The sequence below is a fragment of the Rhea pennata genome, chromosome 1 (genome assembly GCF_028389875.1).
Source record: "Rhea pennata isolate bPtePen1 chromosome 1, bPtePen1.pri, whole genome shotgun sequence".
Taxonomy (NCBI): domain Eukaryota; kingdom Metazoa; phylum Chordata; class Aves; order Rheiformes; family Rheidae; genus Rhea; species Rhea pennata.
Genome location: NC_084663.1, coordinates 53,662,439 through 53,689,823, shown reverse-complemented (window position 1 = coordinate 53,689,823; position 27,385 = coordinate 53,662,439). Strand labels below are relative to the sequence as shown.

Sequence of the window (27,385 nt, the reverse complement as noted above, 5' to 3'; positions counted from 1 at the left end):
CATTCTCTCTTCTGTGCATTGTGCAGAGAATTTGGGAACCTTGATCAGACTATGGATTTTTCTAGGTGGCAAAAACCATAAATAGGGGAAAACTATCATCTTTTGTGGAAATAGTGCTAAGACACCTGTTCAAGGTCCCAGAGGAAGCCTATGGAGCAAAAACTTCTAGATGAGACGCTGGCTTTGACTCTGACTATTCAGCCTACCTTCTTTGCTCCAGCTGGAGTTCTAGTGTGCTAAGCAACTCTGACTACTAGACCTGGGAAACTAGGGGGAGGTGATCTCTTCAATTAGTCAGTTTCCCACTGCTAAAAAGAGATTGCCACATGGAGTGTAACATCTCTGTTGGTTTGCAATCACAGCATAGTGCAAATGTAATGGATTGGTTTGCATGCCATAACCCCTCGCTATAATCTGTACTAGGCAGACAGAGGGACTAGTGGACAAGAAAGCAGGGCAGATGTGTGTTAGTAGCCTTTTTCTAGTACAAAAACCTGTGAATAGTTTGATGCGATCTGGAGATGGTGAGAAGATAAGATGAGAGACGGTAGCTAATATGATACTCATGCAGTGGAGTGGAAATATGACCTAGCACTGAACCATCTCATCCATTGGACAAGAAGGATCAGTGCTTGGGTGCAGATGCAGCATCTCCATTACTTACTTTGCCAACATTAAACCTGGATATCTCTGCTGAAAATGGTGTCTGACCCTTGGCATAGAAGGAATTAGCGCTATGCTGATGTGGTTGTGAAGCACAGATTTTTTTTTTCTTTTCATGCTTGTGTCAGTGCAGTGTTAGAGTAGTGAAGTCTCAGTTATCCTGAAGACTGTGGCCCCTAGTGTTGTGACAAGTATCCTGTGATGTTCAAACTGCATGTCTTCCATAAACGGCTCTGAAGTTCTCCTGCAATTCCCAATTCTCGGAACCTACAAAAGATGCTTGTTGGCACTGCTTAAGTTTTTGCTGCAGTTTCATCACTTTCAAATATAAGTTCTGTTCTTGCATAGAGAAGAGTGACTCTGGTTAGTTCTGGCCAAAGAGACTGAGGTAAGAGAAAGCTCTGCATGATAATATTGAATCATAAGCTGAAGAGGAAAAAACTCCTTCCCTTGCTGACCTCCATAGTTAATATTTTCTGTGTCGATACAACATTCTTCTTTCACTGTGTAATTCTGTATTGCCTGAAAATCGGGGACTGAAAAAAAAATCTCTTTGATTGATTAGATTACTCATGACTCTATTTGTGTCTCTGTGATCCATTAGCTTATCATTAGGTCTGATTGCCTTGACTTCTTCTTCCCCATACTACCTTTTTGTCTTCTGCAAGCCTTGGAACCACCAAAACTTTTATCAGTGGTCTCCTTCCCAGCTAGGCTTCAAGGTGTCATCCTTGAAATGATTAAAAAAGGAAAATATATTTAATATATACTAAGTTATCAAAAGTAGCATCAAGGCAGACTGCTGCCCTACCTTTCCAACTGATTAATGCTTTTTGAGGGGGGAGCTGTGATGTGTCTCTTCAGCAAACCTTTAGAAAACAAAATGTCCCATACTATGTGGTGCAGTATTCTGCAGAGATGTTTTAGTAATTAATTCTGTTGACACTGAATTAGCCTATGCTAATAATGCATATCAATACAACTACACTGCTTTTAGAACCCAGTGCAGTATCTCTGCAGAGCACTTCTTTGCATTGTGTAGCTGTCACCAGCTCAGAGACTCTTGAGTCTCTAGATATGACGGTACCATTGTGCAGTATAGATATGTGCTGAAGCCTGGGCACCCAAAGCCAGAGCAACTCTTGTCACTTTTGGAAAAATTAGATTTGTTCTCACCTTCATGGCCTGAATAATGGTGCTCCTTCTCCCTTGCCTACTTTAAGCATAGCCATCGCAGGAATGACTGCAGATATGTGTAGATATACCCAGCTTTGTTTGAGTACCGATATCAGTCTTGCTGAGAAGCTCAGTCAATTAGTTCACACTGAGCTCTGCTCTGGCACTGTTTAGATTGCTGTGGGCACCTGACTGAGCTCAGAAATCATTACACTGTCTTGCAGTTTAATATTTACTGCAGTATAAATATTTTCTTTGCCTCTCGCAGTATTGGCCTGTGCTTTGATATTCTGGAGGTTTGTTCTTTTGCCCCCCTGTAAATGTTTCTTTATTGTCTTATTTTGAGTGAGTGAGATGGCTAAGAGGTGTGATTATCAGTGGGGAGAGTGCTTATATTTCTTTTTAAATGAGATTCCTGTTGAGCATCTTTAGCATATGTAAGCTACCCGTGTCCAAAATAAGCCATTGTTTTTGAAAATCCGAAGATTTGATTAGAACGTGATTGCTTCAACCTCAATCTCATAGCCTGGAGCCTGGGCAGGATGAAGGGTAAAGTGGAGAGTGAAGGAAGTGGAAAGAAGTGGATATGAGTTCACCTCACTGCCTGAACAAGCACTTACTGAAATTAATAGTTATAATCTATGTCAAGTCTCATTGAATACACCATGTGTTAAACTTTAAACCTGTCCTGAAATGTTTCATTTTTCAAGAGTATTATAGGTCCTACAGGTCTGCTCAGTTTCCTTTGATACCAGCTGCTTCATACTGTCTCTAACCTCTTTTATCTCCCAGGATCCCACAGCACTCATGCACTGTGCCAAACATGCGGTGGTAATACCTGTGTGACATGGTCAGATTTGCTTTGAACTGGACTTGAGGTCCCTCAACACTAATTTTAGTCCTGCCCCAGACCCAGCAATACTATATTCATCCATCTGCAGCTTGCAGTTCCCCCTCCGCATGCCTACACAGAACAGGGAAATGTATGTACGTGGGCTTGATGTCTGGGGAGACTGCAAAGTGTATGTGACCTCAAATAATACATCACCATGTAGCTGGTGTTTCAGAAACTCTTGAAGCTAATCCAAAGTGGTCCAATTTGCTTCAAACCCATAGCTGGGAGGTAGTGCGATAAAGGAATTTTCTCATTTTATTCTTTGGAGAGTGACATAACCAACCAAAAAAAGTGCATAATTTTGTTCAGCTGATGCATGTTATATAGTAAGACTGTGAATTAGTCATTTTCAAAAGTCTGCCTTTGAACCCTGACCACTTCTTCCCTTTTTTTTTATTTTTTATTTTTATTTTTTTTTATTTTAGCTAGATGCAGCTAAAATAAAATGATCCTACTCCATGTGGTCTTTGTTGGTGGTTGATCTGGGTGTATGATAGAGTAAGGAGAAATGAATGTTGCAGAGGTTTAGAAAGCCAGCTCGATTTCTCCATAACTCTACCCTTTCTTACACTGCCACATTTTGTTTTTACAAGTGCTTGTGCAAACAAAGTTTTGTTTGATCTAATGGCTGTAAGCACAGAAAGAATCACGATGGACTTTAGATAAATGTCATTTTTCACCAATGTAGGTGTTTGGTCTGCATCTTGTCATTACTAATAATGGTCTCATAGCAACTGTTTCTTGTCTATCCTGAAGCTGATGCTTCTGTGTTAGATTGAAATTGAGAATAAGAATATTGGAATTGGAATATTGAATACTGCAACTTTTGTCCTAGAAAAAAGCTCACTGATGAAAGAACTCCATTAACTAATAGGAAAATAACAATTTAAGAAAGCCTTGTTTTACAAGTATTGTTAGTTTTCTTTTTTAACAGTTCTTGAAGAAGTTTTCCTCTAGCTAGGGATTTATCTTCATTTTGCTGATAGTAGGCTTAGGTGGTCATCTGGAGTCCAAATATCTGAAATTAATAAGTACTTGTTCATTTATTCCTCTTTGCACAGATTTCCATCTGGGATAAAGAGTTTGAATATTCTAGTCTACTTGGTTTATAGTTATCTCAATGGCCTGCCTTCTCCTGGACATCCAGCAAATCACTCCTCTCTGTGTTCTCCTCTGCTAGATGAGTCAATTACAGAGGTTAGGAAGGAGTTTCTAACAGACTTTTCTTCGGATTTGGAATTCATTCCTCTTAGTTCTTCCAGGGGAGACTTTGCTAACCTTCTAGGTATTCTGCAAAACCCATCCATGCTTCCTTCACTGTGGCCGCTGAGGAACGAGTGGGCTGAGATGGCTTTGCTTATAGGCAGCCTTCTGCTTATTTTGTTAATTTAATTGATGAGATAGATTTACTTGAGCTCAGGATGAGTGCCTCTCATTACATTTTAGAAATAGGAAGAAATAAATAAATGGCAGGATCATTCTTGAGAATGGAACTTAGGATGAGTCATGAGAAAAAAAATATGATTTCTGGCACATATCATTTGAAGCTTAGCTGTTTTGTATGGATATTTGCAGTCATTGGGCTACATAAGCTGTGTTTTATAATAGCCTTCCATGAGACCTTGGTTCTTCCTACTGGTTGTCATGGCTGCTTGTGAATGCTGGGCCATAACTACTAGTTTGTTGTTGTAGGGCAACTAATGAGTTCTACACTGATTGGCTTTAATAGTCTCTCATTTAACACCAGGCTGCACACACCAGATTTAATTTTAATAAAAAGTGCAGTGAAGCATTTGCTTTGGAATGAAAATATAAATGTGGAATTGTACTGGTTTTGCAAACAAATACATTAAATTGGAACAAAGGTTCAATTTTGCACCTTGAATTTCATAGATATGAAAACAGCTGGCTAGATAATACTTCCACTTTGGGGGAGAAACTAACTTTCATCTGGAGCTTTCCATGCCAAGTGGTTAAGAAATGTGAAAGAGCCCTTGACGAGTAGCTGGAAACTATTTTGCCTGAAACAGTCAGGGCAAGTTCTGTTCTCACAGTGCCACATTGCCCTAGTAGTAATTAGGAATCACTGATGTTTCAGACAGGTGAATGATGAGTATTGTATGGTTGTATGAATATACTGCTCCTCTGGATGACACTCAAGACATATGTACTAGGGTACATATGTTTCTGTGAAAGTGTGCTGTGCTCTTGTCCCCTTCAGGGCCTTGTGCCACACTGCTAGCCAGGAGCAGCATTATGCGCATAACCTGCTTTTCCAGGATCAGTTCTGATAGCAGTGCCCCTCTGCAGTCTTCCGCATTTCCAGGGCCTCTCTCAACCTGTCCTCCTGTCTTCTCCTTTCAAGCAATGGTAGCTATCATAGAATCAGTAAGGTTGGAAGGGACCTCTGGACATCATCTAGTCCAACCTCCCTGCTCGAGCAGGGTCACCTAGAGCATGGTAGACAGGGTTGCATCCAGGCGGGCTTTGAAGATCTTTGGAGAAGAAGACTCCACAACCTCTCGGGGCAACCTGTGCCAGTGCTCCATCACTCTCACAGTGAAGAAATTCCCCCTTACGTTCAGGCGGAACTTCCTGTGCTTCAATTTCTGCCCATTGCCTCTTGTCCTGTCACACGGGACAACTGAAAAGAGTTTGTCCCCATCCCCTTGACACCCTCCCTTCAGGTACTTATACACACTGGTAAGATCCCCCCTCAGGCTTCTCTTCCCCAGGCTAAACAGGCCCAGCTCTCGCAGCCATTCCTCATAGGGCAGATGCTCCAGCCCTCTGATCGTCTTTGTAGCCCTATGCTGGACTCTCTCCAGTAGCTCCATGTCTCTTTGTACTGGGGAGCCCAGAACTGGACACAGTACTTGAGATGAGGCCTCCCCAGGGCTGAGTAGAGGGGCAGGATCACCTCCCTCGACCTGCTGGCAACACTCTGCCTAATGCACCCCAGGAGACCATTGGCCTTCCTGGCCACAAGGGCACATTGCTGGCTCATGGTCAACTTGTCATCCAGCAGCACTCCCAGGTCCTTCTCTGCAGAGCTGCTGTCCAGAAGGTCAGCCCCCAGCTTTTATTTGTGCCTAGGGTTATTTTTCCCTAGGCGCAGGACTCTGCCCTTGCCGTTGTTGCACCTCATGAGGTTCCTTTTCGCCCAGCTCTCCAGCCTGTCCAGGTCTCTCTGAAGGGCAGCACAGCCCTCAGGTGTGTCAGCCACTCCTCCCAGCTTGGTAGCACCAGCACACTTGCTGAAGAGGCACTCTGTCCCCTCATCAGGTCATTGATGAAGAAGTTGAACAGGATGGGACCCAGTCCTGAGCCCTGGGGGACGTCACTAGCCACGGGCCTCCAACTAGACTCAGTGCCGCTGATGACAAGCCTCTGAGCTCTGCCTTTTCAGCCAGTTCTCAATTCACCTCACTGTCCCCTCGTCTAACCCACATTTCCTGAGTTTATCTAGGAGGATGTTATGGGAGACAGTGTCAGAAGCCTTGCTGAAGTCAAGCTACACAACGTCCACTGCTCTCCCCTCATCTACCCAGCCAGTCATTCCATCAGGGAAGGCTATCAGATTGATTAAGTAGGATTTCCCCTTGGTGAATCCATGCTGGCTACTCCTGATCACCTTCTTTTCCTCCATATGTCTGGAGATGACATTCAGAATGAGCTGTTCCATCACCTTTCCAGGGATGGAGGTGAGACTGACTGGCCTATAGTTGCCTGGGTCGTCCTTCTTACCCTCTTTGAAGACTGGAGTGACACTGGCTTTCTTCCAGTCCTCAGGCACCTCTCCAGTTCTCCACGACTTTTCAAAAATGATGGAGAATGGCCCGGTAACAACATCTGCCAGCTCCCTCAGTACTCATGGGTGCATCCCATCTGGGCCCATGGATTTGTGGATGTCAAGCTTGCCTAGAAGGTCTCTAATTCTATCCTCCTCAACCAAAGGAAAGTCTTCCCTTCTCCATACTTTCTCTCTTGTCACCAGGCTCTGGGATTCTTGAGGGCTGCCCTTAGCAGTGAAGACTGAAGCAAAGAAGGTGTTCAGCAATTCTGCCTTCTCTGTATCCTTTGTCACCCGGGCCCCCACCCCATTCAGTAGTGGGCCCACATTTTCCCTAGTCCTCCTCTTGCTACTGATGTATTTGAAGAAGCCCTTCCTGTTGTCCTTAACATCCCTTGCCAGACTCGATTCCAGCTGGGCCTTAGCCTTCCTCGCCACATCTCTACATGCATGACTGCATTCCTATAATTCTCCGAAGTAGCCTGTCCAAGTAGCTATTGTCTGCCATGTTGGACACAAAGTTAGTCATGTGTCATTTACTCTTAGTCATGGAGCTGTTCTGTACTGTCATATAGTTAAATGATTTACACACCTTTAACAAGGCTCTGGAAGCGAATTTAAAGCAGGAATGGTGAAAGGGTGACACAGATGCAGATCCTTTTTCTGTTGATAAGACTGGAGAGTGAATCTCTTGCTAACAAACATGAGCTCTGAACAGCACTGAGGTCTCACTGACTTTTGGGAGGCCACATCTAGCTGTTTGCCAGGCATCCAGGAAGCCATGCTCCAGCCCTTAAATCCAGTGCTATTCCAGTGGTGGAAGGTGCCACATTTGGAGTTGTCTCTTAACTCCTGGGAGGAAGGGAGAGAAGATAAAAACAGTGTTTTCCTGTGAATACAGAAATTGCTCTTTTCAGAGACTTGGAGAATGAGGGAGCAAATGTAACTTTTGACCTTTCCAGTCCTTTAGACTGGTGCCTTGTTAGCAGCTTGTTGTGTTCCTGCTGGTTGGTGTGTCCAGCTGCTGTCAAGTTGGTGCTAGCTGGCAACCTGTGGAGTGAGCACAGCTGAGAGATTAGAGATCCTTGATGCTGAAATCTGCTTGTTCCTGCCACTGCTCCAGTGGCAGCTGGAGGCTGGGGCTGGCCATGCCTCCTGTGTCACTCAGGGTCTCTCTGCCTCCCTGTGACCCTTGTTCTACATCACCTTATTCTCTGTGGCTTGCATACTGCCATCAGTTTCTTTTTTTTCTGTTCTACATCTCCCTTTGCATTTTATTTATCCTGATGCATGTAACTGTATTTAGTTCTCCCTGCCATGTTTGTTCAGTTCTGGAAAAAGGTGCTGTGTTAGTCACCCTGGAGGTATTGGTTACTCCTCTCCCCTCTAATGCAGAGAGCAGGTACAGCCCAGTGGATGGTAGAGTGGGGAACAGATCTGTTTGCCATGTCCCAGGGCAGTGCTGATTTTCTTTCATTCACCTTCTCTGTCTCTGATCCCTTCCCTCCTGGAGTGCACTTGAAGGTATGGGGGATCCTGAGGGCACCTTTGCAATGCCTCTTGACCTAACCTCTCTGATTAGATTGGGCTGCTGGTGGTGCCTGACACAGCATGGCAAGTTCTGTATCTATCTGTCCTCCTTACTTTGTCCAGCCCCTGATCCCAGTGCTTGGGTTAAGGCAGTGGAAAGCACAGCTTTCATCTAGGGAGGAGTCTAAATTCCAACTCAGCACACTGGTAGGACACTGAAGACCCCTGGCTTGTGAAAGGAAATGTATGATGCGGAAAGAAGATAGCAGAAAGGCTGGCTGCCTTATTCTTCAGCATTTGCCACAGGATGCTTTGGTCTTGCAGGGTCAGGCTTTCTCTGATGCAGAGAGGAGACACTTGTTCTGTGGGCACAGCTACATTTTTGATTCTCTGTGTGGTTAAAATAGGATGGAATGTGAAGTGGTGGTTTTAGGCAACGGCTTTCTCTTGATTAGAGGATAGAGCCATTTCATAAAGATTAGCAAAATCTACCAGATGAGGTTGAATTTTGGTGTGCACCAAAAACGTGCATCATTTTTGAGATGGAAGAATGTCCATGTTCTGCTCCCAGCCCTCTGAGACACTTGTTCCACAGCCAAGTCTAGTTAGTGCTAATATCATGTCAATGTTACTTGCTGGTGACAGTATGCTTTAATTAGTGCACTCAGGCTCCCTCCCTACTGTTCATGAAAAGTGAACCAAACTCCTTCCTCTGTGGTGGAGCTCAAGGACGCAGTGGGAAACCACAATCCAAGCTTTGGCTATGGTTAGTGTTAGCTGGAGCTACATCTTCCTCTGGTTACAAAATACTTCATAGCCCACAGCACTGCAATTGTATCCCAGGGAATTTGACAACCTATGCTTTAGCAGCAAAGCAGAGGGAGGATGGGAAATAGCCTCCTTGCTTCGGGGGTTGACTTGTTGGAGCTGTGGGTATTTTCTGAACTTGCACCCTGTAAATCAGTGGTTAACTGTTTGCAGTTTCAACACTAGATTCTGTAAGGAACACATGCATACTTTTTTTTGGATAGAAAGATTTTTTTTTCTCCTCAGACTTAATGTTCTTACTATCTTTCAAGTTCTTAAAAATAGGAACAGCTGCGTTGCTATGACTCCCTGTGCAGCTCTGGAGCAGCTCTCTTTTCCCTTTGATGCAATTTTGGTTCAAAACGTGGTTTAGTAAGGCACCAGCCCAGAACGCCGCCTAGCGACTCTGTCCCTGGGGTGTGTGGGGGAGCTGGGACAGCGTTTATGATCTAAACGGAAGATACAAAAATACATGAATAAAGGAAAGAAAAAAAGAACAGGTGGCCTTTTCTGGCAAAGAATCAAGACATTAACTGTAGTGTGTCCTTTGTTACATTCTGCTGTCTTAAAACCATCCCTGGAGTTTTAACTTTAGATGTGATATTCTTTTCCACATTCAGTCCTATACCATTGTGCAATGTTCTTAAACCCTGTAAAACAGCTGGCCTATTCCACTCTAAAAGCACCTGCAATTCAGAGATGGGTGAAGTGGTCTTTGCTGTATGTGCTTAGTCTAAGAAATCATTGTGCACATTTCAAGCTAAGCTTGTAGTTAAGTGTTTTGCTGAATTGAGGCTTAGAGTACTATTGACTAGATGCTGCTGATAAAATCCTGCTCAGAAACATTGCTTTAAGGATGTACTTGAGTCTTCCATCCAAATTTTGGGAAAATGGGGATCTGCATATCTGGGGGACAACTGAATACTCATATCTCTAATGCATGAAACAGAACTGTGGCTTCAAACACCTGTTAATTGTGAGGTATCCAGACCTCTGTGTGTAATTCATATCCCTGTCTATTGGCCTATTTTTGAATAGCTATATATTAAAATATTTTGTTTCATATTGCAAAATTTATTTTCATTCTCAGGTCAAAGGTGAACATTTTGGGAAATCTGAGCAAAAAGCCCTATTCATCCAATTTTGAGTTATGAGTGTGTGAAATAAATGCATTTTTTTCTACTTTCAAACAGTTATTCAACAGTGTGCTTTTTGTTGTGTGGACAAATAGCTCAAACCTAGCCTCATCTGACTTTTTTGCTTACACTCACTATATGCTAAATTTCATGAAGTATTTGAATGAAAGTTGATCTAGAATTGTTGATATTTAGAATATTTAAATGTGAATGAAATAGTGAAATGGTAACTGAAAATGGCAGAGACCTGTCACCTTGTTCAGAATACTACCTTACCCTATCATTCCTGCAGTGTATTCTCTCCTGATTTAAGTAAAAATATTTCTATTCAAACCTTTAAGCACCTTAATATAAAATGAATATGAAAATCTATCCATAGTGCCCTTAAGATGGTCAGTCAGACTGAATGCTGCCAGCCGTTTATGTACAAAGAAAGTTTTTTTCTGCTCCTGTGGAGAGATTTCTGAGCTTGCTGTATTACACTTAACAGATCTCCACACCTGTCTTGATTGAATAAAGATTGTAAAGGGATTAAAGGTTTTCTCTGAAGTAACGTACCACGAAAAATGCTTCAAAAACAGTCTAGATGAACATAAGGTTGGTCTTTGTGAGGAGCTGGAGAGGTGGCAGCTAACTGGATGAAAAGTTCACCCACTGATGGTGTGGTCAGCATGGAAGAGGGCTGCCACATTAAACTAAAACCTAGTGTATCTCTGTGGCCTGATGGAGGGTAAAAACACACAAATGCTGATTTGACACTTTTTTCCCCTATATTTTGGAAGCAGTATTAAAACGAGATGGAAATGAGTTTTCAGTGTCAGAACACCCAGTGTTCTTCACTGTATTATTAGTGTCACAAATGAAGTCATTTTCAGCAAGATGGCTACCTTCAGAAGCAGTGTCAGCATCTTACATTTATTTATGACAAGCTGTAGTATCTTTTATCTGCAATTCCAAAGCACTTCACGAAGTAGAAAGGCATGGCTTAATTCACCACTAAAGCTCAGCCATCTCAGGGGTGAAATAGTGTGACTGTTTAACAGCACACAGTACAAAGCAGAGATGAACACCACATCTTGCTGGAGCTGCAATAGAAATTTCAGCTGGCAGAATATAATTGCTAGAGGTGGATTTTGGCCAGGACGTTAGGGCTGTTTTAATAAGCACATGAGATTAGTGGCAATGCCATACATGCTTCTTGTGTGCCTGTGCAGAGCAGCCAGCTGCAGTTCCAGAAGTGGCTTCAGGAAGGAAGCTGGCAGCTTTTCCAGCATGCAGATTCCCCCAGCAGATGATATGTGCTTTGAGACACCTCCTTTATCACAAGGTGATGACATGCTTTGGGCAGATGTATCCAGATTCTACGCTGATTATTTTCCTGGAAACTCAGCCCTGGGCAGAGAGAGAAATCCAGAAAGATTGCTATGACCCTGCCACTGAACACTGAACACAGGCAATGATAACTAGAACCAAGTGGAGAGCAAAGTGCTTGAGTGTAATGAAGCTCTGGGAAGCCACGTGGGTAATAGGATGCTATAAAATGCAAGATGATCCCACAAAAAAGGATGTGTTTTTCATAACTCTCTTCCCCTTTAAAAATAATGGGACATGGGCTCTTTGAATGACAGGAGGTAGCTCAAGCACAGACTACTGCAAGAAATGTTTTCCACCCCATTCTTGAAGATGCCAATTCTGCTCTTCTGCATCTAAGTGCTAACGTGGTATAATGAGAACTCAGAAGGGTACTGCTGCTGCTAAAACCATGAAGAGATGCTCTTCAAGGTACTGTGCAGACTTCGAGAAATGTAGACACCTACAACCTCTGAATATATCTGAAGATAGCAACTGCTCTTTAGTATGCATTATATGTATCCTTGTCAAATAGCTGGAGAGAGCATGTAATGTTGAACTCTCCAGCCCCTTGGCTTGCCCTGTTTCAGCAGAGGCAGCAGAACCAATCTTCAGGGTTTTGCATGTTTTGCTGTTCTCTGCTGCTGCTGCTGTCCTCTTCCTCTTCTCAGCTTCCTTTTCCTTTTCTTTCCTTGCAGGCATGATGCTGAGATGGCTTGGGTTTGGGAGGAGGCTCTACTTGCAGATCTATTTTGGTATTAACTTAGCTGTGAGAAGGAGGAGGTCTTGCCTTTTGCCAATGTGAGACTACTGGTGAGATGAAACAAGTACCCCAGAGAAGGTGCCAACTCATAGTTTCTCTGGTTGCTACAGAAGGATGTTAGTTCTGGGAAAGGCTCCAGTTTGACTGGCTAGAGTGAGAAGTTTGTTTAAAACCAATTACTGATTTGTATTTATTTCTCCAAGCATTTTTTCATGGAAAGCTCAAGTTTGAATTGATGAAGGTGCAAGCTTAGCAATGCTGTGAAATTGATTTGGGATAGTTCATTATAGTTCCATGAAATTGGTTAACAAGAAAGTTTGGCAGAGCGAGGGAAGAGAACGAGAAGAGCATAGCACTGTCAACAGTGGGTGGCACTGCAAGTACCATAAAAGCCAGTACACAGTGTGTTTAGTCATTCAGGAGGTAGGTTTAGCACTCAGAGAGTGGAGGAGCAGCTCAAGCACCTGTGTGAGAGGTATGCACCATTTTCCATTTGCAATCAGGCTGGTTTACGCTGTGATCCAGGTGGCCCATTGCCTTCCTTTTTCCCATCCACTTCTGGACCTTCACAAAACCCAGAGCAGGGATCCTGTATCTCTGCACTCAACTGCACCAATTCTGACCCACTCATCATAGCCATCAGAGTGGAAGCATTTTACCTGGAGAAAGGCACTGGCAGGGGAAGACAGAGAAGCAGCGTGAGGATGTGATGCAGCAGGAGGAGCACTTGGGGAAATGATGTGTTATTGGGCCTGATCTTACGGCCTTCATTGTGAAGGGAACAGGCTATTCCCAGTCTCTTCTGAACTGGCATGCAGCTGCTTCCTCAAGTGCATGAGCCGTGGGTGGCACTGACCTTTATTTTTCTGTATGGTCTGTAGTTTACCTTTTCAGTTGCCACAAATTAGAGCAGCAGCACTGAAAGCCAGAGAGATGCATAAATGTGCCCTAAGCTATACCTATTCTGTTAAAGCTGGACAGTAGGGAATACTAGACCAGTGAATTCCTGTGCCCTTTTGTTATTGCCTGAGGAGGAGTCAAGGGAAAGAAGCCATATAAATTTACTGTATGATAGAAGCTCATCCTGGAAGCTTTTGAAAGCCTTAGAAAAAAAACATTGTGTGGAGGCATGTAAGGATCTCATTCGGAGGTGGCTGAATGAGAGATGGTCCTCGGTCCTTCTTCCCTCATTAGTAAAGAAAGTACTGTGATCTAGAGGAAAGCAGCTGTAGGACTAATAAAGGACATAAACAAGCATAGGTACAATATTCATGTAACCTTTAGGCCTGAAGGTAGGTGCTGCAGGAGGCAGTGAGCCCTCAGCACTCCAGGTAGCATGGTTGCTCTAAGTAAAGCATTGCCTAATGAGGTGCTTGGGAGGCCATTTTCTAGTACCTATGACAGACTGGGAGAAGGAATAAGGGAGAGGTGCACATTTATTTGGGTGTGGGAGGTGTCCAAGGAATGGGGAGGCACCATTAGGAATCAGTGGAACCAGTTCTGTGGTTGCCCTTGCTGGTGGGACTATGAAAGATGATGATGATAAACTGAGGGAAGTCTGGCTTATATGAGAGGCTCTCAGGTAGCATCTCACACCATTACTGATGAAGACCTGTGCCAAAAAGCTTGCTTTCCCAGTCAAGCCCTTCAGCGTCTTGGTTTTGCAATATTTCCTCACTAAAGATGCTGTTTCCTCCCATTCTGTCTTTTCTTTTTTTTTTTCTTTTTTCTTTTTTTTTCTTTTTTTTTTCTTTTTTTTTTTTTTTCGCCTCTTGCCTTGTTAGCAGGCATAGGAGTGGCAGCGGGTGCTAGAATGAATTTAAAATATATACTTCTACGTGCATCTAACCAAGGATGTTGTTGGTGGGTAGTCAAGTAAGGAACAAACGATTGAACAAGTACTTAGATTTTTGAACTCACTGGCAATTTTGTGACTTCCTCCTCAGCCCACTGATCCTAATGGGTTTCCTACTGTTTGCCTGAGAAAGCACTGAGAGGGGTTGTGAGTGGGAATCTTGTGTGCCTGCCAGACCAACAGTAGTCTTTGCTAATTGACATTTTCCCCCCCTTTCAATATAATTTTGGGGCAGGCTTGCAGAAGTATATTGAGGAAGGGAAGAATAGAAGGGTTGTGGGGGATGCAATAATCCACAGAGCTAAGCCCTAAGTTTGTACACTTACATATCCATGCCTCTGTACTCATGGTGAATTGCAAACAGCCAGGGATGAGCCCGCTGTCCTTGTTATCAGACATTTCTCCTTTGTATGCCTCTGTTACTCCCATGTGTCCCTCCCTTACTCCCATCCTCCATCTTTTTCACCCTTCTTTTAATAGGTGATTTTCTTTTACAGAAAAATTAAATCTTGTTTTAAAAGAGAAGAACCACCCCATTTTCTCCACCTCTATTCTTTCCTCGCTTTCATCTCTTTTTCCCATGGAAGTGTTTGAAGTAGCACAAGTTCCTGAGAAAGGCGATTTTTATCCCTTTATACTTTCTGTTTCTCTTCTTCATTATATCTTCACTTTGTTATTTTTTTTTTCTGCCTGCCTCGTATCTGTGTTTCTCCCCATCTCTCAACCCTTCTTCAAGGCTCTGTCTTCATTAATATGTTAATTTCTAGCCCAGGAATGCTTCTTGCAGCTCACTGTTCACCAGGGAGAGCCAAAGAGGAGGGAGCCAGAAGAGAGGGAGGTAGGGAGAGAGGAAATAAGGAACAAGAAGGAGGACAACAGAACAGGACAAAGGATGTAAGTGAAGGAGAAATTTTGCTCTGAGTGTGTGATGATCCTAGGTAGAAGAGAATTGTCCACATATCTGTTTCGGACTGGATTGGTCTTTCTGTATTGTTTTGATCATTTCAACTTTTGAAAAGTATTCTTACTAGAAATAAAAAAAATCAAAATTAAAAAAGAAGCCCTGAACTCTTCTTATTTTGGAACTAGCTCTTTTTTGGGGCAATTTCCAGATTATTTTTGTTCCTTTTCATGCATCAACCCTAATCATTTCCATCTTGAAGAATCAGCCCAGTTACGGCCAAGAATCATACTGTTGGGAAACTTCTAACCAGTGCTAAGGAATAGGGTCTTAGGGCTGCCTATGTTGCCTCAGCTGGCAGTATGGCATGAACTTAGTGGGAAAGGACAAAAGTATGGGGGAGTGAGACAATGAGAATGTTCTGCTAGAGGCAAGGAGGTTGTGACTGAGAGCTAAGCAGACCTTTCAGGGAGCCTCAGAGACAACTAAAGGCTTGGAAATGTCTTTCTCTAATTATCTTTTCTTTGTGAATCAGCATCAGCATGTGCAAATGGCACCACCAGAGTAAGTCTGAAGAAGTATTTGGTCATAAAAAACTCTTCTTTTCCAATGTTATCATCTGGAGACAAATTTGGAGGTGGCTAAATACAGAAGAGGTACTGGTGTCTCTGGAGCTTTTTGATCCTGAGAATTAGATGATAGTTTTGTTTCAGTTGGTGTGAATATGTTGCATGCATCCTTGCATGAGGTTCTGGGCACATGTTGCTCCTTGGATGAATTAGAAAGAACAAAATCATTCCAGAAGTTCTCTGAAGGGATTTTTATCCAAGAAGAAGTAGCCAGAGATTTTGTCCTCTTCAGGTGAAAAGTAAGGGATGATTCAGCCTCTGCTGGGGTAAAAAGATATAGTAAAGACCCTGAGACCACAGAAACTGGGTAGCAGTGAAGACAGAGGATTTGAATTTGGAAAGAGAGTGAATACTGCAGCTAGAGACAGATGTGATGAATGAAGGATTTTCCTTCTGCCTTCTATTGGTGTAGTTACTGGGCAGTGGGTAACAAAGGGGCAGATGGTGGAGATAAGGATCTCTGCAGCATGAACCAGAACAGGGGGAGATGCGGAAAGGCGATGCTCATATTACTGCAGTGCTGTTCTGAAACTAGGGAATCTCCAGCTATTTGCTGCTTCATTTCTTACCTCTGTCTGTGCTTGGAGTCCTGTGATCATGAATAACCATGCAAATAGTTAACAGTGGTGCAATGAAAATCACCATGTGGGAGCTAAAGCTGAAAGGTGAGTGGCTGGAGGTGAGAAACCAGGTCTGAAGAAGGGCACGTGGTAAAGAAGGGAAGCAGGAAAAGACATTGATCTCATACTGATACTGGCTCTAATACAGTGCTGCAAAACTAGAATAAGCTGGAAGCAAAAAAGCTGGGGAGGAAAACTCAGGGGGACTGATGCAATGTTCTATGAAGTCCAAGGCCCTTGAGCCAAGAGCCTTTTAGATATTATGCACATGCAACTGTGTCAGCTGAATATTGTTTAAGTTGCAAAGGCAAGCACTTCAAAGGGAAGAAAATGCCAGAATTAAAGGGTGCAATCTTAGCTTGGCACTTCCGTGTCCCTACATTATAGAGCAACAATTTCAGAACTGCATACTGTCATTTAACACAGACCCCCGCCTGCTTCCTTGTGCAGGATGTATGATGTTTCCTGACTGAGCAGTGATTCAATATTTTGTTTTCTTCTGTTGTTTAATGTATAGCCTTAAACTTGATATTGTGCCTGCTTTCACAGGCTACTAAAAAGAGAGAATTCTCCGTCACAAGGTGTTATCTGTGGCAAACCTTATTGTAGCATCTCAGTATGTCATGAAGCTCATGGATTTTCACCCTATTCCTGTGAGATGAGAGGGTACAAGCTGCTTAATGTAAACCCATTGTATAGGCGGAGAGCTGAAGTGCAGCAAGATTAAGGTCAGAAGCATCTATTAATTTTTCATGGCCCATCTGAGACACCTAGAATCTCGTTATTCAAAATACTGATCATTACAGAATGCTTTCTGTGTTCAAAGCAAATTTCTCTTTGACTTTGGCTCAGTAATTCCTCAAATTACCCTCAGCATCTTAACTTGAACTGGGCAACATTCCTGACTGAAATATTTTTTTAATGTGAAATTGAAGATTTGGTGACATGCAAGTATATGGGATGTTTGTTTGTATACTGTTTAATTGTTTGTTTTGCAGAAATCATCTATTACCCAGGAGAAAAACAAAATAGCCTCCAAAATTTTTCCTTTTTTATTTTAATTTAAATTGTTTTTTTCTGTATATTTTAGATGAAGCAATTTCTCATTACAATTAGTTATTATTTCAATATAGCTCTTTCCTTTATTTGAAAAAAATTGTTTGAAGTTCAGAATCAAAAGAGAGTGGGCTGAACTATTATGGCTGAACAATATGTTTTATTTCAACAAAGTCAAAACCTCATACTTATTGATTTGCCAAAAAACAGGGTTTCAGTTCAAAATAGTGCTTATTGTTTGGAATTGCCACCAGGCCAAAAAGGGAGGTAAATGGTTTGTCCAGCTTTTGCTAAGAATCCAAAAATTGAGGAGCATGGCTTTAGTGACCACTTACAAAGAATATGATTTAAGAGACATCACCATGTGCCTGGTTGCAGAGGCAGGGATGAAATCCATCTTTCCAGTGCAGCTTTCAAACCAAGTGATTGTCCTATTTATTTCAGCCATTTTATGCCTATCTCTTGATTACTGCCCACTTTTGCAAACACCTAAGTTTGAATCCCCTTTTAATCCATCCGGTACTCTGAATGAGAAAGGGGTCCTGTAGGAAAAATAGTAGCTAATTATATCATTCAGAACTGATTCATGGTTGTTATATAAATGGACTGCATTCAGATAGCTTGAGTAACTTATTCTGACATTTCCGCATTTTTGAGTGCTTGACTTTTTATTATGAATAATCTTTTTAATGTAGATTCTGTTGTGCATGTGCCTACAGTTTCCTACATTTTTCAAAAATGTGAAAGAAATCCCCAGAAATTCCATCATGTGAGTATCATATTGATACTCATATACGTCAGCAGGCAGACTGGGTGCTTGCAGACCCTACACAGACAGCTACTCTTTGAGCCAACAGTAACTGGCTTCAGTAGCATTGGAGAATGCCATCCTGTGCATTTGTCAATGCTTGAAAGGGTTAAGATACATAACTAGCAGGTTTCAGTTCTGTGTTGGTCTTAGAGAAATAGAGGAGTTAGGAATCTGGGATTGCAGGCCAGGAGTTGGTAGAGAGCATAGTTCAGTGGCCACAGACTTTTCCGCCGTTTCTCTCCATTGCTGACCTCTTCTGTCTTGTCTCCTCCAACTCGTCTTCTCTCTTCTGCCCTTCTGGCTCCTTGTGCTGGACTGGGTGTTACCTAGGAAACCTAGGGCCTACCTCACAGGCTTTTCATCTAAACTGCAGTCCTTATCTCCAGAAAAATCCTAGCCCTATTTCTGGACTTTGTGCCTCCTGTTTTCATCCATTCTCACTTATCTCATATTCTGACACATCTGTCTTTCCCTGTCCTCTGCCCCAGCATGTCCCAGACTGTTTGCCCAAACAGTCTAGGTGTCACCACCCTGTGTTGCACCTCCTAGTTTTCTTCTTTCCTACAGTATTTCAGTCACATTTTTTTTTCTCCCATGCGCTGAATCAGTATGTCCTGATCCCCTATCTGGCTCTTGCCCTCTGCTTTTGAATAAGTCAGCTTCCTCTTCCAGCGATCTGTATCCTGGGAGGAGACTGGAACAGGGAAGACTGAAAACCCAGCTGATAGAGTCATCCTTCTCTTGCTTTGTCATCCTGCCCTGAGTTCATTTGTGGAGAAAGTCCTTTAGCTTGGAGAAGGCCTAGTCAGGAGATAATCTTAGACAGTTTTTCACTGGAAAGCTCTATTAAGTCTCTGTTGAACAAGTGTAAATTGCAGTTTTTCCAAATGTTTACCACCTGTCTAGGTTTTCACAAGTATGGCAAAAATCAGTGTGTGACATAAAAGGAATCTTTTCTTTCCTCTCTCGTCAAAATTCAAGTTCCTTGAAAGCAGAGATCTAGCTGAAGCTTTTTAAGAAGGTCACTGTTTCTTCTTAACACAGGTAAAACAGCTTCTTACTTTTACTTCCATTTTCCTCAAATATAAAACCAGAGTAAACATCCAGTAGGGAAAATTTCTACTTAAACAGAAAAAGTTTGGCATAGCTAGAGGAAACTGGAAGGAGGCTTTAGGACAGGAAGCAGAGGGCAGCCTGAAGAGATGATGATACCAGCCCCAGCCATGCAGATTTCACCTGTGTCTGTGGGCTTCCTGAGGCATTTCCAGCAGGTCAAGAGACATCTGCTCACTGCCTGAACATGTCCTTGTACATAAGGGCTCAAACTTGGAGGCTCAGTTGGTGAGTAGAGAAACAATTTGTTTTATTTAAGCTTTATTAAGTTTTATTAAAACCAAAGCTTCTTAAAAAAGTGTCTACCCCAGGCTTTCAACACCTTTAATACTCATTCAAAAATGCATGTCATACAATGAAAGAAAATCAGTGCCAGTCCACAGCGTGCAGCTAAAACCAACCAGCCAAGCGGTTAGAACAAATAAGCAAAAGAATGGAAAAAATCCAATCCTCCACAGGCCGTCTTTCTCTTTTCCCCCCTCCTCTCCCTCCCTCGTTGCTTCAGCCATGGGTGTTCGGCTACAGGGCTGTATTTTGCAGACCTGCCTTCACCAAAAAGCTCTAACTCACGCAGTTCATGAATCATCTCCACACATGAGAAACCTTGACAAGAAGGAAACAATGACAGAGTTTTTTTTTCTCATGTATTTTATAAAATCTCTAGGAATGCAACAGGATAGTGAGATTACGGACTTAAACTGAGCACTATGACTGTGAGTTACAGGGAGTGGCAGACTGGAAGAAGGCACTAATTTGGGGTCAGTGTGATGACAGAGATCGTCGATTTCCTTCAACTGGACAGGCAGCTTCTGCTTCTCATAGAAAGCCCACTGGGAAGTATAACTTTTGTGGACTCCTAGATAGATATTTTCTGCTCAGAGAGGCAATTTCAGAAACAGAAGCCCTGTGGGTCTGGGGAATGGGCAAAGCAGCCTTGAACCCCATTATCATTGACAAAATATACCTGCTCGCTAACAGTGACATGGTCGGACTTGTGAGACAGCGTGGTATCAGCTTTGTTTAGAGCTTACATGGTCTCTCTCTTGAGCAAGTTGCCCTCTCAGATCCAGCATGTTGTCCATAGTGGAAGGTGCAAGGCCTTGACCAGGACTGATTTGTAAACTGCTTTCCCACAGCATGTAAATGGTCCTTTCTGGCTGGCTTTCAGCACAGAAAAGGCAGGACCTGTGGACAGAACTTCCTCCTCAGCTGCTGCCCTCTTTGTACTTTCTCCGGGACTAAATACTAATCTCCAAGGCCATGATAATGCCTTCATGCATGAGTATCGATAGAAGAAAAAAGAAGAAAGGAAAAATATCATCATCTCAAATGATATACAAGAGGGTTGATCCCTGTGGCACTGTATGTACTCAATTTCAGCATGCTGTATTTACTTCTCTTTTCCCTTTCTGAGAAGGCAACCTTCAGGCACTTTGCTAAATGGATTGAAAGGTTTGTCTGGTTATAATGATGCTTCTGTGTCTCTGTGTTATTCTGCCGCTCAAATGCTTCTGAGATATTTTGCGATGCCTCTTGGTAAATCAGAACATTATGAATACCTTGGTATTTAGTGGGTAGGCAATGTTCTGTTCTGGGACTTCTTCAGAAGGAGCGACTGGGTTAATAAGCTAATGTTTTCTAGGAGAGGGTATCCTAATCTGGGAGAATATGGGAACAATCATTGGATTAATTAAGATGTGTGTACTAGAGTGGCATGAACATTTAACTATCACAATCAGATAAATTAGAAGCATAGCTTCTTTCTCAGGTGGGATCCCTTAGGGATATGGAATCTACTTGGCCTGTGACATACAGTTACCTGCACACTTTTACAGCAGCCCTTCCTTAGTGGAGACAGAGTCAAGCTCTAGCCCTGATTATCATGGTATAAATTCAGAACACTAGAGTGTCTAAATGTGGAAGATCGAGTGCCGCAGAAGAATGGCAGCAAACTAAGTGAAGTCACTGCAGGTTTACATCTGCACAGCTGAGATAAGATCGGGCTCTGTGATTTTAGCAGTGGTGAGGGGAAATCAGTGAGCAGACGTAAGTGAAAGAATATAGTTCTGGTGCCTAGTTTCTCAGCATGACAGTCACGAACCAGTGTCCAGGGAAAAGAGCCTGAACAGTCTTTATCTGCTTACATTCCTGAGTGGCCTGGGATACATCCCAGTGGAGCGGGATGGAAGACCCTGGAGCAGCAAAGATTGATTTGGTCCCACTTAATGGTATTATGCACATAAAAAGTTTACAGGACTTGGGGAGAAACTGTCATGTCAAGGAGTAACTGCTGTAGAGTTGCACACATATTCTGTTATCAGTATGGCTACATCTATTCCTAGCCAGACTGAGGCTGGGACTGTACCTCACTTTCGTGGTCCTCTCCTTGCATATTTGGGACTCAGGCTGAAGGCGCTGTTCCGAGGAGTATTTAAGAATTTTCTATGATGTGATATGAAATTAGTTCAGAGGAAGAGATTGAAACTATATCAGAATATACGATGACCTCAAATTTAGGAGACCTTGCCTGGAAGACCTTGATTGAAATCCTTGTCTGCTCATAGGTAGCTATTTCAGACTTGAGGTTCCCTGCATGCTAGGTTTAGCTACTGGGCTCTTTGGAAGGGGGAAGAGGATGATCTTGATGAATGACTTGAGGAAGGCAGTAGAGAGAGCAAAGGATGTGCAACAGAAGGTCTGCGAATAATGACTAGATATGAACTGTAAATGGCTCTGCTTGCACAAGAACATTTCCTGCTCTTGAGCTCTGAATAGTATCTGAAGCCACTTTTTATCTCACACCTCTTAAACTGGTAACTACTGTTTGAGCACTAGCCTTAGGAAATGATCTGTTAGCAGCTGAGACCAGATTTGTAGTGTGTCATATAGTACCATGTGGGCATAGAAAATAGCCAGGACTGAAGTCCTAAGTGGGTCCATCACATGGTCTTCACTCAGTTACAGAATGGTTGAGGTTGGAAGGGACCTCTGGAGATATCTAGTCCAATCCCCATGCACAGGATTGTGTCCAGGTGGGTTTTGAATATCTCCAGGGAGGGAGACTCCACAACCTCTCAGGGCAACCTGTTCCAGTGTCTGTCACTCTCACAGTAGAAAAGGTTTTCCTCATACTCCAGTGGAACTTACTGCATTTCAGTTTGTGCCTGTTGCCTCTTGTCCTGTCACTTGGCACCACTGAAAAGAGTTTGGCCTCATCCTCTTGACATCTTCCCTTAAGATATTTGTAGACACTGATAAGATCCTCTCTCAGTCTTCTCTTCCCCAGGCTAAACAAGACCAGCTCTCGCAGCCATTCCTCATAAGAGAGATGCTCCAGTCCTCTAATCATCTTCATAGCCCTACACTGGTCTCTCTCCAGCAGCTCCATGTCTCTCTTGTACTGGGGAGCCCAGAACTGGACACAGTACTCGAGATGAGACTCCACCAGGGCTGAGGAGAGGGGCAGGATCACCTCCCTCGACCTGCTGGCAACACTCTTCCTAATGCACCCCAGGATACCATTGGCCTTCCTGGTCACAAGGGCACATTGCTGGCTCATGGTCAACTTGTCATCCAGCAGCACTCCCAGGTCCTTCTCTGCAGAGCTGTTTTCCAGAAGGTCAGCCCCCAGCTTTTATTTGTGCCTAGGGTTATTTTTCCCTAGGTGCAGGACTCTGCCCTTGCCCTTGTTGCACCTCATGAGGTTCCTTTTCGCCCAGCTCTCCAGCCTGTTCAGGTCTCTCTGAAGGGCAGCACAGCCCTCTGGTGTGTCAGCCACTCCTCCCAGCCTGGTAGCATCAGCAGACTTGCTGAGGAGGCACTCTGTCCCCTCATCCAGGTCTCCTCTCCTGTTATCCATAACCTTTCAAAGATGATGGAGAGCAGCCTGGCAACTACATCTGCCAGCTCCCTCAGCACTCATGGGTGCATCCCTTTGGGGCCCATGGTTTGCCTAAACTATCTCTAACCTGATCCTCCTCGACCAAGGAAAAGTCTGCTGTTCTCCAGACTTTCCCTCATGTCTCCGAGGTCTGGGATTCCTGAGGGCTGACCTTAGCAGTAAAGACTGAAGCAAAGAAGACATTCAGTAACTCTGCCTTCCCTGTATCCTTTGTCACTAGAGCACCCACCTCATTCAGCAACAGGCCCACATTTTTCCCAGTCGTCCTTTTGCTACTGATGTATTTGAAGAAGCCCTTCTTGTCCTTGTCATCTCTCAAGTGAAAAATAATGATGCAGATAGTGGTAGCCATTCTGTTTTTAACCAGGTACCACACTTAATAGCTTGCTAATATCCTCCTCCCTCCTTCCCATCCCTGAGGCCCATCTAGAAACCAGCACAGCAAGTAACTGTAAATAAGTAAGGATCTGCAAGAGGTAAAATTTCATAACAACTCAAGGCATGTTCTGTGGCAGTGTCACATGCTGTGATATAACGAATGTGTGGTTAGAGGGAAAGCTGAGATGCAAATTTGCAGTGTTCCATCCCAGAGCTTGAGATAATTGTTAAAGGGAGACACAGTCAGGGATGTGGATGGAGCTGAGTGGGATTGTATGAGTGGGAGAAGAAACATGCCTGACCGACTCTGGCAATGGAGGGGGTGCCTATTCTGGCAACAAGTGGGTGAGCACGTGGGCTGGAATGAGAGGGTGGTGAATATGCATAACTGAATTATTAGTTTGTTATGCACGTGGCTGAGTCAGCACAGGAGGAGGAGAGTGGTCAGTGAACCAAATTTCTTCTGTTCCTCTGGTCATGGTGTGAAGAAGGTACTGAGGTCAGTAATTTGATAGGGCTGTGAACCTAGCAGGACTCTCAAGCAGCAATAGTGAGCACTGAATCTACTTTTTCAGCTCTCTGGGACACTGCAGCATCCTAATGTCCTGTGGAGCTATTGTAAATTGCTGCAAGGCAACAAATCCATTTACATCTGGCTAATAAAAAAATATATTTTCCCACCATCTTTCTTGGTGTCCATCTCTCTCACTCTGTCACCTTTGCTGTTTTGTCTTAGTTATCTCTTCCTCGCTGTCACTTGAAGATAAAATAAACTTTCTTGTTACCTCTATTGATTCTCTTTTTCAAATGTGGTTAGCAGTGATCTTGGATGCTGGGCCATATAACACTGTGCAAAGGGGCTACATTCTGCCTTGCAGAGAGGGTAAGGTAGAGCAGGGCCAACTTATGATGAGAAGTACAAGAAAACCAGGGTATACACCAATGAGAAAGCAGTGGAGACAGCTTTGACTGGGCAGGCTAAACCAAAGGTCTAGTTGCCACCGTGCTGGGAGCTACACAGGGGTGGAGGCTACGAATTAGCTGCTGTGCTCATCAGAAGAGGGCTCCCCTTTCAGCCCTTGCCTTGGATGCTGCTGCTGTGCTGGAGCACGGGAGCTTGAGACTGTGCTGGTCTGAGTCTCTTGAAACATAGGAGTTGTCGTAGTGGGAGAGAGACTCTAGTGCTGAAAGAAGGTGGGAAAGTAGGAAGGGAGAGGGGAGATAGATGTAGGGGAGGATGTAGGTTCTCTCTATGCGTGTATTTTCTCGGGGACTATGGGTCCTCTCCACTTTGCAGTGACTGGTTGCATGCTTGCTCTGGGGCTGGAAAGCTGTTCCCAGCTTTGGAGCTGCAGGTGGCAGTGATTTCTGGTTTACTATCAGTCCAGCTGTAAGTCAAGCACTCCTCCCTGCAGAGCTCTTCTCATTTGTCTATGGTTTGGATATCTGCTCCTCTCTCCAGCTGTGGGAGGCTGTGAATGATAGTGTGTGTGTTTGTGTGTGAAGAAAACACCCCAGACAACTTCCTACCACCAAGAAGCTCTAGGGTAGGAAAAGCAGCTGATATTAACCTTGTACATTCTGTAGCAGCTGCTTTTCTTTTACTGAATGGATATCACATGTCTTCCCGTCATGCATCCTCCCCCCCCCCCACCCGCCTCGCTGCTCTGAGTTTTACATCAGCCTCCTTAATAAGAAGTGCTCTGTTTTTAATCCCAAGTGAGTGCTGAGTCCTTCGCTGCAGGGCTTACTCTTGCCTAAAGTGCTCTTCTGAAATAGCAAGCTGGCTGTTCAGGCGTGCTGCCTAACCGCAGTGAACTAGTCAGAGCTGGGGTACCCTGGGTCTGTGCATGAGGGCCCATAGCTCCCCTAGAACAGCTCCTCACATTCAACATTATCATCAGTGACTGGGAAGAAGGAAGAAAGGAAGGAAGAGCAAACTCTTCAGGTCTGTGATTACAGTAAACTCCTTTAGGTAGTCAGCTGCCATGCAGACATTGAATAACTCTAGAAGAACCTCACAACAGTCAGTGATTGGGCAAAAAGGTGGCAAAGAGCTTCAACACAGACAAATGTAATGTATCTAAGGAAAAATAATCTAAACCATGCCTACACCCTGCTGACCTCTGAACCAGCTGTTACAACTCAGGGAAAAGATATTGAAGTCACTGCCAGCAAATCTCTGAAATTTTTGGCTCATTATACACTGGCAGCCAAAATCAACAAATTATTGGGCATCATCAGGAAGCGCGCAGAGAACAAGATGGGAGAATTATTTAACTTCTATATAAAATCAGACAGTCTTTGAAACCAGTAGGAGATTTGTTGAAAACAGGTGAAAGAAAGTAGTTCTTTCCACAGTGGATAACAGGGAATTTTTGGAGTTTATTATCCCAGGAAATGTGAAGGCACCAGGTGTTAATAAAGTCAAAAGGGACTTCATAAACTTGTGAGCAGGGGGGCCATGGTTTTGGAAGGAAAGGGCAAGACTGTACATTTGCCATCCCTAGCTCAGGATCATAGTGGGTGCAGTGGGGAAATTTCTTCCCCTCAAGTGGCCTAGAGCTGGGGATGCATCAAGTGCTGCATCCTTTCTCCCACTCATCTCCTGCTAGTGCTGTTGTGTTTTGCAGGGTGCTCTCAAGGCCTTGTGCTTCTTTACATATATTTCTGAGTCCTTCTGCCAGCCCCATCTTTATCTTGGAGAGATGTTGTCTATGCTTTTTCCAACTCAGTATTAATTTCCTGACTTCTTTGCCTGACCCTTGCATGTCTTCTTCAATAGTCAAAGAACAAATAATACTTTCTGAGGTTAAGATACAGCAAATGTAAAATTCATAAAAGAGAAAAGATTTAAAGAAATTTAAAGATTTAAAGGGAAAAGAGAAAAGATTTAAAAATACAATGACTATTTCAAATATGGAGATTGCTGCTTTAAGGGAATATTATGGCAAATAGCTTAGACGCCAGAAAGGATTAGGTCATTCTCTGAACAGGACTAGCCCCGGCCTTGATGCTGGACTGCACAGGAGCAATAAAGGCTCATGCATCAATCCTGCAAAGACAGGAAGAAGTCAATTTTGGCAGTGATGAGAGAGGGTCACTGATGCTGTGATAGATCTGTTCCAGGGTGGGATTCCTCTGTCACCATTGTCATGGATAATGATGAAACTGGTGCACAGGGCAGGGCTGCAAGGTGGAAAACAGACTGAAAAATGCAGCTTGGCCATATGCTCACTGATCACACTAGGAATCTTATCCCTCTTCATTTTCTGCTGTGTGCCCTCGTGTGAAGAAGGGAACTGCAACTCCCTGTCCTATTTCATTGGCAGCTTTCTCTCACCCTTCAGCTTGCGCTTGTGTCCTTTCTACCATGGGTCCCTCTGCCTATACGCAGGATCAATATTGGCAGGTGCTATGCTCAGAGACCCAAATGGGCACCTACTGAGGCTATATAGGTGGGCCTCCAAAAGCAAGGAGGTTCTCTTCAGTATCCAAAACATAGCTGCTTAGCTGAACTGTTAATACCTGTTGGCTCTGAAGTGCTAAGCTAGAATGCTCACAAAAGCTAAACCTTGCTTGGGAGATTTCCAATGCTTTTTAATGTTAGTCTTGTTAAACAGGATTCAAAGTGTCGTCTTGCCACAGTTCTCCATCTCTTCATCCTCCCCTTTCCACAAGCAATATTTTTTGCCATTCACTATTTCTTTTCTTCATGCAGCTCCCTTCCTACTCTTTACTCTCCATATCTGACTGCAGGGAGGTTTAGTGTTTTTGTTTGTTTGTTTGTTTATATTTTTCTATTTGTTAGAGAAATTGGAAAGCCCCATAGAACCTATTCACATTTATTGTTTGACCTCAGGTTGAGGATAAAAGACTCAATGTGTGTGTTTGTGCAGCTGTGTAAGAATGGATGCCTGTGATATGAAACAATAGGTGAGAAGTAAATTAATGATTGTAATTCAGTTGTTTATTTCATCAGAAAGCAGATGTGAAAAAGTGATCTAA

General features: G+C 43.4%; 1 protein-coding gene across 1 annotated transcript in view; it reads left to right on the top strand.

The window, feature by feature from the left end:
• The window catches only part of GRIN2B (glutamate ionotropic receptor NMDA type subunit 2B), a 206,142-nt gene that overhangs the window by 91,342 nt on the left and 87,415 nt on the right, over positions 1 to 27,385 (top strand). The gene's annotated exons all lie outside the window — the stretch shown is intronic.